Source organism: Protopterus annectens, chromosome 7.part0 (assembly GCF_019279795.1).
Source record: "Protopterus annectens isolate FY-2018-M chromosome 7.part0, PAN1.0, whole genome shotgun sequence".
NCBI lineage: Eukaryota > Metazoa > Chordata > Ceratodontiformes > Protopteridae > Protopterus > Protopterus annectens.
The window spans coordinates 346,567,402-346,581,235 of record NC_056739.1 but is presented as its reverse complement, the minus strand read 5'-3'; the positions used below and the strand labels follow the sequence as shown (position 1 = coordinate 346,581,235).

General features: G+C 39.2%; 1 protein-coding gene across 1 annotated transcript in view; it reads right to left on the bottom strand.

Annotated features, from left to right (window-relative positions):
- The window catches only part of LOC122806456, a 39,578-nt gene extending 27,895 nt beyond the window's left edge, over nucleotides 1–11,683 (bottom strand). The window contains exon 1 of the mRNA XM_044076915.1: nucleotides 11,477–11,683. The gene's annotated coding sequence lies outside the window, so the exon portion shown is untranslated. The remainder of the gene's footprint in view (nucleotides 1–11,476) is intronic.
- Between the last annotated feature and the right edge of the window lie 2,151 nt (nucleotides 11,684–13,834).

Genomic DNA, 13,834 nt, shown 5'->3' with positions numbered 1-13,834 from the left:
TCTCCTCTTGACTGCCAAGTTCAGTCATGGTTGGAGAGAGCTTTACCTCCAGTTTGGCTAGATAAGTGCATCTCTCACAGGTTGTAGTGTTGGATGGTAGGAGGAGAGGGTTTGTCTGTATACAGGAGGCAATTTCTACATTGTCCCAAGATGCCCAGATTCATCAGATAGACAGGAGAGAACACTGGGGGCCGACCCACGGACATGCCTGAATAAAAAACTATTTTCCTCTAGATAAGTGAGGAAAGTGAGTACAAGAGCTGTTTTTCTCTAAGCAAGTGAAGAAAGTAAGTACCAAAACTGTTTTCCTCTAGGTAGGAAGGTTGAGTGCTATAGTAATTAGTAGGTTATTTAGTGCGTACAAGTTCTGAACAAGTGCTGATCACGGATAAGCAAATTCAAGTGCTAAAACTAAGAATCTGTATCTGGACTAAACTAGTTACAGGAAAGGGGGGGAAATAAGTGCAAATGCGGGCTTTTAAAATCAGAAAGTTGAGAGATGGAAAAACTGCTCAAACGGCCAATAGCTACAATTTCTGGGCCAGAACCACTCCTAGGTTACCTAGTGCTTACCACTCCCAATGTTAAGATTGAAGGCTTCCCTCCAATACAGAAAGCTTGGGGGGCTCAGACGCTTACATAAAGTCCTGGATATAGCAAATCTGAATCTGGACTACACTAGTTACAAGAAAGGTATGAAACAGGCTTAGATTTTTTTTTTTAATATAGAAAAGTAGCAAAAACAGCAGTAAAAACAATTCAAATGCAGTGCAAGCTAGCTCACGAGTATGTAGCAACGTTAGACCAAATAGTTTAAAAAATGCAATTGAATTAAAAAGGACTAAAAACAAGTGCAGAAGAAGTCTATTAGGTAGAATGAGGTAAAGAGAAGGGACTGGTGGGAGTGTCCCAGATAAAATCTAGTGGGGGCCGGGCAACTGCAAAAGCCTCCAAATTTAAACAACAAGACAGAAATAGGGAAGGTGGGTAGGGGAAAAGCAACACCTTCAGCATAGATCTGAAAAACTATACAGTGCAGCAAAAATAAATGCACAACTCTGAAGTCAGCCAGCAATGATATAAAATTAGTCAGGCAACAATTAACAGTACACAACTCTGAAGTGCCAGAAAAATATACTTAGTTTGAAGAGCACTCTGTCAGGACACAGAAGGCTCCAGCAATGATATGGTGACCCAACTTCCCAAAAGTTATTATTATGCGTTTCTTGACACTGAATTTTAAGACGTACCTTTGTCACTAGTTATTTGTCTGTGTTAGACCTTCCTACAAGATGTTACTAATCTAGAGGGTTCCTATGATTGCTTTTGACTTGCAATCATGTGCAAACATAGTAAGTTAGAGGCCTTTGACAATGGTCTTAACTTCTGAGAAACAGCCAAAGAGCAGCAGATCCAGTACAGAGCTGGGTGGACTCCACTGGTGACTGACCTCTTTGTGGAGATGGTCTCTCCATTCCTAACTACTGGGTCCTGTCTGGAAGCCAATCAGCTAGCTAGCTAGCTATCAAGACAGTTACATAAGAGATTTATGCCTGATTCTGTGAGTTTGCTTACAATGCCCAAGTCAGGGTGTATCAAGCCTTAGCTAGGTCAAGGTAGGCAGTATGCATCATACTGACCTCATCCACTGCCTTAGTGACTTTCTCAAAGAAGTCTACCAGGTTCAGTAGAAATGACCTGCCTTTGGCGAAACCAAACTGGAGTAGGCTCAGTGTCTGAAGGCTTCTTTTGTTGTTCCATGACTAGTCGCATATGCAAACCCATAGAAAGAATTGTCAGACTAATAGGTCTGTATTTCCTGGGGGTCTAATATTACATAGTTGAAGCTTTAGGTAATCGAATACCTAAAGCTCAACACAAAAACAGCAAAAGCTGTAAACATTGAATGGCCACTTCCGCAAATTCTTTTGTAGGGAAATAATTCACTTGACCAAAGAAAAACAGATTTGAAACCCTAATCAACTGTAATAATAATAACAACAAACAACCTGTGCCCCCCCACCCGACCCCCAACTAAATATACCAACTCCGGAATCGCTCTATAGTGGAGAAAAGGGCAGATTCCTGATAACGGCCTAGCGAATTCTTTCCCTACAAAGGAATTCATGAAAGTGGCCGATATTTACAGCTTTCACTGTTTAGGTATCGACCTTTAGGTATTCGATTACCTAAAGTTTCAATCACCTAATATAGACCCTTTCCTGTGACCTGTTAATGGTCCGCCCTTGCAGAGAGAGATGACAGCTGCAGTCTTCCATTTGTGTGGCACGAAGCCTGTGCAGAGGCTATGTTTGAACAGTGACACCAGTGGCCAGGACAGGTCAAATTTCTGGCTATTAAGGAGGTATTCTGGAATATTACTGCGGCTCATCAAAGCTGTATTCCTGGTCTTAGGGAGTGCATCTTGCTCCTTACGGATATCCAGAGGGCTTATTTTAGATTTCCTGGGGGGTGACAAGGAGTTAAAGTTGGAGCTGAATTTGTCAGCCAGAATATTTGCTATGTATCCTTGTTCTGACACTATGGCTCCATTTACCAGCAGTTTGGCACACTGTTATGCGCTGCCTTTGAGGTTTCAAACATACCTAAAGAAGGCCTTATTATTGTCCTTGGCCTGAGACTCTATTTTTACCAGAAAAATTGCTCTGTTGGACTTAATTAGTCCTTAGTTGTCTACTCAGTTTGATGACAGAGTTTATTTACCTATTTTTGGTGATACACTTCTAATTTTAGCTGTGACTCTTTCTTTTGTGGCACACCCTGTTCAATTTTGGATCCCACCAGTGTGGTTTGTTTTTGGCTTACTATTGGTAGGCACAGCAGCCTCTATGCAATTACTGACGTGGATGTACAAAACTTCTATGAATAATTACACATAGGCTGCTATGTTATCTGTGTTAGGAGGCACTTGAAAATTTGAGAGGTTATCACTTAACAAAAAGTAGTTTGCCTTGGAATCATTTTTAACTGTTACAGGGTGTGCCAGGGTTACAGAACTAATTCTTATTTCAAAGGAGACTGATCATACCAGACAAGACACAACATGGGAAGGTAGGGTGCAGTGTTCTCTCATATTTGAGAGTACCAGGTCCAATGCGTTTGTAACTCTAGTAGGCAAATGCATTAACTGGTCCAGGGTATCAGTGCTTACAAAGTCTAAGAATCTCTGTGAATACAAATTGGGCACATGAAGGACTACCTGTTTATAAAAGGATAATTAAAGCCCCTTGTGGGTATGCTATTTAGTTGAATGGTGAGTTTTACCATTAGCTTTAAGTATGAGCTATAGATTTCATGGGACACAGAGGGCAACGTACAGCTTGCTAGGATATGGTATGGCACTTATGTCTATGGTGATCTTATGTCTACGGTAACCTGGACATGGAGGAATTTCAAGGTGTCATCCTGTTTAAAGGTTTGTTTTTGATGTAGATCAAGACACCTCCTCCTTTAGTTCTTCTCTGTGCTGTTGCTGGTCTAAATGTGTGGAAGGCACTGAAGCCTTGCACTGCTGGGGTACTCTTTGTGGCTTTTAAACCATGCCTCAGTAACTGCACCATTGACTACATTCTCCAAACTAAGAGCTTGAAGGGAGTGAAAAAAGGGAGTGGATTTTCTTGTTTAGACTCCTAGCACTGAGATATAACACCTTTAGATTTCCTTGGGTAGATTTTACTACGTTGGATGGTTTGTCAAGTTGGCATTACCTAAAAAAAGATCTATGGTGGAGGGCAATGACTTAGCTAATATTTGAAAGCCTAGAGGAAACGGGTGCAGACCACTCTTAGCAAAGCTACACAGTTTATTAACCATGTCTTCCCACACTGACAAATATTGTACCCCCCTAGAAAGACACCAAAAACTACGCAAGTTATTAAAAGTTGATCATCATCTGTGCTTATTGTGGCATCATCTTTGGTGAAAGTAGAATGCTGCTTAATGTTAGGCACATACCACGCTGTGACACAGTCTGAGAGCTCCATAAAGTCTCTTTTCATACAGTCTAGGGAGGTACATCTCGGGTAATTTACATCTACATGTAATATGACAATCATAATGATACCTGTGGTGCAATGACTTGATTGTATGTGCAGCTTGGCAGATCCTGCACCCCCAATAGGCAACTGACCATTACTTTCTCCTTGTTCAGCCTGGTAAGTGGGGCATCAGTATGTGTCACACAATGGAGTTCCCTATGACTAGAGTCCTGAGTAGTGTATTAGCTTGCCTTATGGGTTTGACAGTTAAGATTCCACTGGCGTTGACTGTATGCATACTATTAAGTGTTGCTTCTGTTGACTGCTTTCGGGTTTGTAGATGATAATTTTTGCAGGTGGAATTTCTGGGACATCTATGGGCTTTGGGAAAATTGCACTTAAGTGCCTCAGCATAAGCAGGTTTGTGTGTGGAGTGCATACAACATACGGTGGGTGTAGCGTGTGTTTTCTGACAAACGGATTGTTATTATTTATCTATCTATTTAACATTTGTTGACTGGAAAAGTCCGACTAGGACAGAGCCTATTTTCATCAGACGCCTGGGGAGAAACGCTCCAGACGCATGTCTTTAGAACGTGGGAGGAAACCGGGGTACCCGGAGAAAACCAACCCAAACGCAGGGAGGACATGCAGACTCCACACAGAAGGCACCCCAGCTGAGAATTGAACTGGAGAACCTCTTGCTGTGAGGCGACAATGCTAACCACTGCACCACCCATAAGTGTTTGTATGCAAGTGTTTTGCCTCCACAGACATTGTGTATATACATCTCTTCTATACTGTACTTGTTTGAGGATTAAATTTTTATTTATTTACTATTTTTATTTTACAGATACATGAAAAACTTAGCAAACAATAAAAAAAAGACTAAATAACAACATTCATTATAAACAGTGCAGATTCAAGGTTACAACAGAAGAAATGACTAAATAGCAACATTCATTATATACAATGCATATTCCAGGTTACAACAGAAAATTCTGTGAGGACAAAAAGGAAGTACTTATAGTGCAAGAATGCATATACAATACAACATACAGGTATAATACATAAAAAGAAGAATTAAAGTCAAAAGAGAAGACATGTTAATTATATAAAAATATAGAAATTCTTCAGTAGGAAGTATTTACAGAGGTTGGACACAGTGTAGTTTAGGAGGGAGTCTGTATTTATAGTCAAAAGGAATATATAACAGTTCATGAGTAGTCTGGGATAGGCAGAGCCAAGTTTAAACAGATGGATAGATGCCTAGTCAGGTTTAGTACAGGGACACAACCAGTGCATTTTAAGGTAGAGTTTCAGTCTGTTTTTGAAGAGTGATAGAGAGAGGAAAGGTCACTAGGGAGAAGATTCCAAGTTTTTCCGACAGCACTGGAGAGGAGAGATTCCCCAGCCTTGTTGTTAGGTTTAGAGGTGTGTAGAAGATTTTTGTGTGAGGAATGTAGGGATTTCAGATTTGTATACGGGGTGATGAGGGTAGATAGAATAGGAGTACTGGAAGGTTTATAAAGAGTTTTATGGGCAATGGTTAGTTGATGGAATTTAATCAGGTTTTGTAGTTCCAGCCATCCAAGCTGCTTCATATTTATGCAATGGTGGGTTCTGTAAGGGTTTCCTGTTGCAAATCTAGCGATGTTATTGTAGGAAGTTTCCAGTTTGCTGAGGTTATTTTTAGATAGGTTAGTAAAAATGGGTGAGGCATAGAGGAGTGTAGAGATTAGATGAGTGTGAGCTATGGTTTTTCTAGCTGCGGGGGAAAGGAAGGGTTTAATCCTATAGAGACAGCCAAGTTTTTTGTTGACAGTTTTTATAGTATTGTTGATATGGATGTCAAAGTTCAGATTGTTATCAATGGTGATACCCAGTAGTTTGGTGGTTGGGTCTGGTGATATAATAGTACCATTGGTGGATGTAACTGAGAAATCAAATGGAGACTACTTGTGAGTAGGATTAAAGAGGAGGAGTTTAGTTTTTTTGGGGTTCAAAAGAAGGCAACACTGTGTGAACCATTGTTCAACTGTGTTAAATACCTTCTGGGTAACAGAGAGAAGTTCAGACGTGGATTTGGCTGAGGATATAAGTGTGGAGTCATCAGCATATTGTTTGCATGTGGCTTGGGGGATGGCTAGATGAAGGTCATTAATAAAAATGGAGAAGATGAGAGGTCCTAGTATGGAACATTGAGGGACACCTAGGGAAACCGGTTGGAGGGTAGAAAGAGTCTTATGCCAAATTACTGCCGGTTGTCTTATATCTTGGTAGGACTGGAACCTTTTTAGGGAAGGTGCCTCTAATGATAGGGATTTGAGTATGTTGATGAGAATCTGATGATTAACCATGTCAAATGCTTTGGAAAGGTCAATAAATAGCGCTGAGGAAAGGTTATTAAGGTTGCGTTTCTTGTTTATGCAATCTGTAAAGGAAAGGAGGGCAGTGGTGGTGCTGTGTGAGGGTCTGAAACCATGTTGACAGCTGGAAAGTAAGTTATTTTGGGTTAAGTGGTCAAGTAATTGCCTGTGGATGCATTTCTCCATGATCTTTGCCAAAGGTGAAAGAAGGGCAATAGGGCGGTAGTTGGAGAGCTCAATGGAGTGTCCGCCTTTATGGAGGGGGATAATATGATAGACTTTCCATAAACTAGGTATGTGACCTTCGGTAATAGTCCTATTGATCAGAACGGAAATGGGATATGCTATAGCTTTAGCTGATAGCTGTAGAAAATTAGCAGGTAGTTGGTCTGCTGAGGGAGAGCATGGTTTTAGTTTTTGTACAAGGGTTAGAATATATGTAGTTGGGACAGATTGCAAATGAAAAGGAGGGGGTGAGGTTGAGTTATAGGAAGGTAAAGTGAAGCTATTAGGTGATAGCTGACTAGCTAGTGTTTGGATAGCATTAGAAAAGAAGGTATTGAATGTATTGGCTGTATTCATGGGATTATTATGGTCAGTATTTTGAGGGTTAGGTATGGTGGATTGACCTGGGTGGAGCAATTGGTTAATGCTAGTCCAGAATTTGTGTGCGTTGTTTTGGTTAGTGTGTTGAAATTGTAGGTAGTAATTTATTTTATCAGAGAGTATAGTTTTCTTAGTGTCATTTCTTAATTGTCTAAATGTTTGTTGGTCAACAGGGTTTTTAGTCATTCTCCATTTGGCCCAATGTTTATTTCTAAGATGCATTTTGTGTTTGGTTACTTTTGAAATCCATGGGGCAGACTTGGTTTTAATTCTAATTAATCTGGTTGGAGCATGTGGTTTTAATTCTAATTAATCTGGTTGGAGCATGGTGGTTGAGAATGGCAAGGAAGTTAGAGTTAAAGTAATTGATGGCTTCTTCTAAAGGGAGGTGTTTAAGGGAGACCAATTGCAAGCTCTTGGTTCCTTTTCGAATAGCTCAGGGTTAAAGTTCTTTTTGGATCTGATATTTCTGACAGATGCTGGATTGGGAGTGTGGGTTTTATGCCTGATAATATAGGTAAGTGAGTGGTCACTTATATCATCAGGGAGGGTTCCAGAATCATAATTGTGAGGGTGATGGTTTATGAGAATCCAGTCTAATATGCTTACTTTCTGGTTAGCTTTATTGATCTTGGTGGGGGATGTAATGGTTTAAGAAAAGCCATATAGGTTAATGTGAGTTGTAGGGAGGTTGCTATAATAGCAGTTCCAATCAATGTTTATATCTCCTAGGATTATGGTTTCTTGGGGCAGGTGTTGGGATAGCCAGCAAAGAACATTTTCCATGGTGGCAATGTTATTACCAGGAGGAAGATACATACAGATGACATGGATGGATTTGGCATTGTTAATATGAAGTTTGGAGATGAGAATTTCTGCACTGGAATCAAGAGGTATTTTACAGTCATAGGTGGTTAACTGTAAGCCTGATTTAAATAGAATAGCTACCCCACCTCCCTTTTTGGCCACTCGGTCGAGTCTTAGTATGTTATATCCAGGTGGAAGGATTTCATTGTCTTTGGTTGCAGGTTTTAACCGTGGTTCTGTTAAGCAGATGTTATGTTTGTACTAGTATATAGTGGAGCTTTTCTCCTCGGGCCACTGCTGAAAATGGACATATATCCAGCCAGACTAGCCCGGTCAACAAATGTAAAATAAAATAAAATAAAATATCAAAGGAATATACTTCTACTAGAGCTTGGAGTTGAGATACTTCGTTGTTTATGCTACGTATATTAAGATGGGCTACTTGGAGGGAGTTAGATGTTTTACTAAGGGAATCAATAGGGTAGTGATTTTGACTATGGATAGTACTAGGAGTTTTTGTTGGGCCTGGGTTAGGGTGGACGCCACCATCTTTTAATGAGAGTAGTAATCCTATATAGTTTGGGTTAGGGAATGTGTTGTACAGAAGTAGATTTTTCCTGAGATTAAGTGTGTTATATTTAATATGTACTATTCTATGATACTTTGCAAGTAGGTAGTTGGGTGAAGATGTTATATTAGCATGGTTATAAAGGAGTGGTAGGGATAAAGCATTGGGTTCCTTATTAGGATAGTGATTGTCTGGATGTAGTGGGTATTCATAGGAGGTGAGTAAGTAGGCAAAGGTTAGAAGAAGTAGTAGTAATAGGGTGAATAAAAGTAGGACATATAATGGGGTGGGTGGTTTATACATTATACAAATTTATTATTGGATGTGTGTAAATAGAATTTGAAAGTATAAAAAGGGTGAGGATGGTGAAGTGTGAAGGATGTGGTAAGATAGAAGGGAGTGGTAAGAGAAGGTAGATATGAGAGAAGATGAAAAGTGGTAAAGTATTCAGAGAGTAATGGGAAGAGGAAGAGGTGTGGTTTAGTAAGTATAAGAGTAGGACCCCTGGGGTGGGTGGGAATGGGGGTAGGTAGATGAGCGGAGTGAGCCCACAGGGCGAACAGAGTGGGTTGAGACAGATACAGATGCAGTTATAAAAAACAAACAATCAGCAGGACTGACTCCAAAAGGTAAGTTTGAAAAGACAGATGTGGGAAAAGGATAGTGAGAACTGAGCCTAGAAGAGGTGGATGTGGACAGTAGAGGGTAAAGTGAGAGGAATGAATAGCGGTTAAGTAACAGCAGGAGAAATTAAAGTAAGTATCTGGGCATAAGAGATAGAGAGTATGGCTGGGGTAAGGGAGCCACCTAGTGGACAGGTCTGATAATGCAAGGCTGATAAGGAGGGAGTTAGAGTACAACAAGGAAAAATGTTGCTACACAAAGGGAGTTTTAAAAAGAGGATGGGGGAAGAGAGTGTGTGAGGTACATCAGGGGGGATAGAGGCTGCTGGCTGTCCTAGCTCAGGACTTTCTCTAACCCTGTAGTATAGGTACAATAGCAGAAAGTCTTTCTGGCAGGAATTATTCCACTAACATACTTTTACTGGTGTCCTTGAGAGAGGGATTGTAGGGTAGTTATTCAGTGAGGTGAGCCACCGATAATTGGAGAGGGTCCTTTATGCTCCTATAGACTAGTGCAGGAAGCACAAGATGAGCAGGTAACAGTGATCTCCTGCAACTTTCTCTCCTCTCACTGCTAAGAAATGCTCTGTTCTTCCTTGGTCTCCTGTGGCTTCCCCCGAATAAACCATTCCAAGTTATAACCAACTACTCGGACAACAAACGCCACTGGAAAAGTAACATATGGCACGTACGTCCTCACAAGTATCCAGAAGGCAGGCAACATGATGTCTCTTCTAATAGTCACACATACCCACTAAGTATCAAACACACGAGAACTTGTTATCATGGTAAATGGTTTCAGTGAACATTAGGCAATTGTTACAGTCTCAGTATACCATTATCCATAAAACTGGCTATAGAGAAATTGGAAAATTGCATATCCATGATGTCAGGTCCTTTATTAGGTGAATAGCAGGGGGTGTGAAGCACAAAGGGTTGGGTGGGCATTCAGTATTTTGGATGTATGGAAAACAGTGGGTGGAGAAAGTATTTGAATAGCTTACACAACAGACAAGAACAAAAAAAAGTGGGAAGACAGACTTTGGAAGTCAGATTATCATATGGAGTGGAGGCCAGAGACACAGCCTTTTAAAACCACAAGAAAAAAGGGTGAGAGGGTCGTCAAAAAACTTCAAGCTGCAAGAAAGATAGCTACAGAAGGAGCTAATCAAATAAAGCAGATATTGGAGCTCTAGTCATAGGACACTGAACCACATGTCAATTAGCCCAGGTATGTTAGAATATCAAAAACTTAGTTTAATCTGTCAGTGAGGAGTTGGGCAGACACAAAGAACAGGGAACAGAAAGGCACTGGAATGCAACTTTAACCAAGTAAATGATATCAACATTGTAATATAAACAGCTGAAAAAACGATGAGGCATCAGTCCTGGAACAGAATAAACAATACTCTCACTACTGCAATTCTGCCACTGCACAGTCTAAGTCACCAAACTATGCAGACATTTGCCAGTAACACTGCTTATGGAAAATGTGTAGTAATAAATTGCTAAATGAAGCTCAAATCTGGCAGTAGTTCATAGTTCTGCCACAACTGCAAATGAAACTACAAGACTACAGCTGCAGAAATGGTTCAAAATATAAAATATTAAAAAAGTTGGAATCTATGCCAGTCTCTGGAAAACAGAACACAGATGTTTACTAATTTTTTCCTCTTTTATCTAGCCCCATACATAATGAGAACCAAAAAAAAAAAAAAACTATTTTCAAATGCAGAGATCAGAATTTCATACTACAAATCAGACAGCTATGTAACAAGTTGTTGTTGTTAACAACACCAACCACATGTAACAAGTACAAGAGAAAATTTTGTCTGTCATCTGTCAAGAAAAGAAAGTCTGTCCAGAATCCATTTAAAAAAATGAATCAGCTACTACATTATTATTTGAAGATATTACTTCATATTACCAGTATTTAGTATAACTTGTATCATTATTCACACACTTTCCTCTGCTACGTGATCATGTTTCGGGTTAAGTGTTCCAACTTTCATACACAGTCTTTACAAAGCATAACCTACGTGAAAGTGAAATAAATATTGCTGCATTGTTAATAGACATAATAAAAGAGGAAAAATATAAAAAGGAACTTCCTTCATACCTCTCAACTGTACAGATTTTTGCCTAATATTTTTGGTCTGCTTCTCATAAAATTGTGTTTTTGGGCAACTCCGTGGTAAACCATTTGGGGATGAAATAAGAAAATAATGACAGACATTTTAAATTTCAGATTTCACGCCCTTCAGAAAATTCATGTTATTGCAAAACCTGTTATCCTATCACCTTCCTAAGTTTGTCAGAGCAATATTTACAAAAAGTGTCCCTATTTTTGGACGTATGGCTCTATCCAGATTTTGTTGTTGTTCTAAGAGGTATGGTTTCCTTTCTTCTTTTCTCATCACCGGTTTACTACCTGTGAGCTTGTGTCAGGCGTCTGTAAAGGTAAACAATATACCAGAAGTTAAAAGCTCCACATCTTTATTTTACCTTTTCGTCACTATACTGGCGATCTAGTAGAGAAGTACTTCTGATTCCAGTGTTTAAAAAAACAAGCTACCGCATGTAAAATCAATAATTCCGACTCGTTTTTTTCACTTTCTCTATCCCCTTAACGTATTAAGAAAGCTACGTTCATAACAAGTACATCTCACGGCCAGGAAACACTAGTTATTGTCGGCCTGATGGTTACGTCACAACCTTCATACGAAACGCCTACTTGTTTCTTATTTCTCCACCCTCATGCTGACATCATTGCAGCTATTTTTTTTTACCCAAGCATGGATACGCCCACAATGTGATGTCACTCTTTTTTTTCTTTACCCTTGAGAACTGTTGGAGCAGCCTAGGAACTTTTTTTAATTCCATTGTTTTGCGGAGAGTTTATTTTTGTACTGGACCAGCCGGCTGAAACTTACAAATAGTGGAAAGCATTTTGTTTTGTTTTTCTAACGGGAAACTATTTGCTTTCCGTTTTCATGTTTTTTTTTTCTTTTTTGCAATTGAGGTATTTATGAATTATTATTTTTAGGTTTAATTTACTTCCCGAGACACTCGTCTGCTTATAATTTTAGAGGAAGCAGCAGCGTTTGTGCAGATATTAGAGTCTGTTGCATTTTTTTTCTGGTTCCTTACTTTATGATCGCATTTTTAATTTTATAAAGGGGTAGCACTTGCATCAAGTATGTGAATAGAACAACGACGTTTATGCAGATATTAATTCTAGTCTCTGTCGTTGTTATTTTTTTTATTTTGGTAACAGTGAAATGATTATATATGTATATACGGGCATACTGCTGAAATCGTTGGGGGAAATGTTTCGTGGTGGTGTCATTTGATCGCTTGAAGTGAACATACTTGGAAAAACTATTGGAATGGTCATGGGGGAAGGTTTCATTTTGATATCACTTGGGTGATTGTACTCACATGGGCAAACTGACGGAATGGGTTGTTGGGGAAAGGTTTAACTTTGGTGTCATTTGAATATTTGTGTGTACGTGGGAAAACTGTTGAAGGAGTCGTTGTTTGGTGTCACTTGAGTGAGAGAACTACTGGAAAGGTCGATGGGCATATTTTTTCATTTTCGTGTCAAATGAGTAATTGTGCATATGCGAACAAACTACCGGAGGGATCTTTGGGGAAAGTTTTCATTTTGGTGTCATTTGAGTACTTGTCCATCCATGAGAAAAATACTGTAAAGGTCATTGGAGGATATCATTTTGGTGTCACCTAAGTGATTGTGCGTACATGGGCAAACTACTTGAGGGCTCGTTTGTGGGATTTTTCATTTAGGTGTTGGTGAAGTGCTTGCGCATACGTGCGCAAAGTATTGCAGGTGTCGGAGGAAATTTTTAATTTTGGTGTCAGTGAAGAGCTCGTGCATACTTAGACAAACTACTGGAGGGATCATTGGAGGAAAGTTTTCATTTTGGTGTCAGTGGAGTGCATTTACATACACTGAGATAGTATTGAAGGGTAGATAGGGGAAGTACAAAAATTAAGAATGCCAATCCCCTTGTTTGGTAAACAATGTATAAGATCCAGTATAGGTGATAAACAAAAAGAAAAAAAACTCATACACAAGACCACGTCCCCACTTAAATATAAAAACACCTTACGCAACAGAAAACGTTTCGCAGTAAAACAACTTTAATTTAGTAGGTTGTCGCTTTCGCGATAAAATCACTTCATCAGACCATAACATGCATAACTAAATCAGTCAGTTTATATTGAATGACATCAGAAATAATTTTCAAACCATCCAATAAAAATTGTTACAATTCATGTGACTAGAGTTACTAAGTATCTACACACATTTAAAGAAACGTCATTAACAACGTTAAATTTAAAAATCATTTTATATAAAAGCAAAGCATATATAAAACAACATTCATACTGGATAAATGTAATAATTTCTTTAATCTGTGGAGTCTCAGAACCAGCATCAAGGGCGCATGCTCATTCAAGCCAGATCCTGTATCTGCTGTAAGCATAATGTTCCATCTTAATTCTGTCATTTCAGTGGCATTAATAAAACCACCTTTACGTATACTCTCGTACTTCCTATCAATCACAAGAAACTTAAACGTATGTGCAGTACTTCTCTCCAAAATATTTTGGCTAAGGCATTCACGTCATTTCCTTTACGTTTTTATTTTTATTTATTTTACATCTGCTGACCGGGAAAGTCCAACTGGAACGAGGTCCATTTACAGCGGAGGCCCGGGGAGAAAAGCTCCACATTAATTAAACAGTAATTGCAAAAGGTCATAAGACAAGCAAAAAACAGACAAGAAATAAATAATACATATCTACAATGGATTTGTTTTTAACAAGCTTAAATTGCAG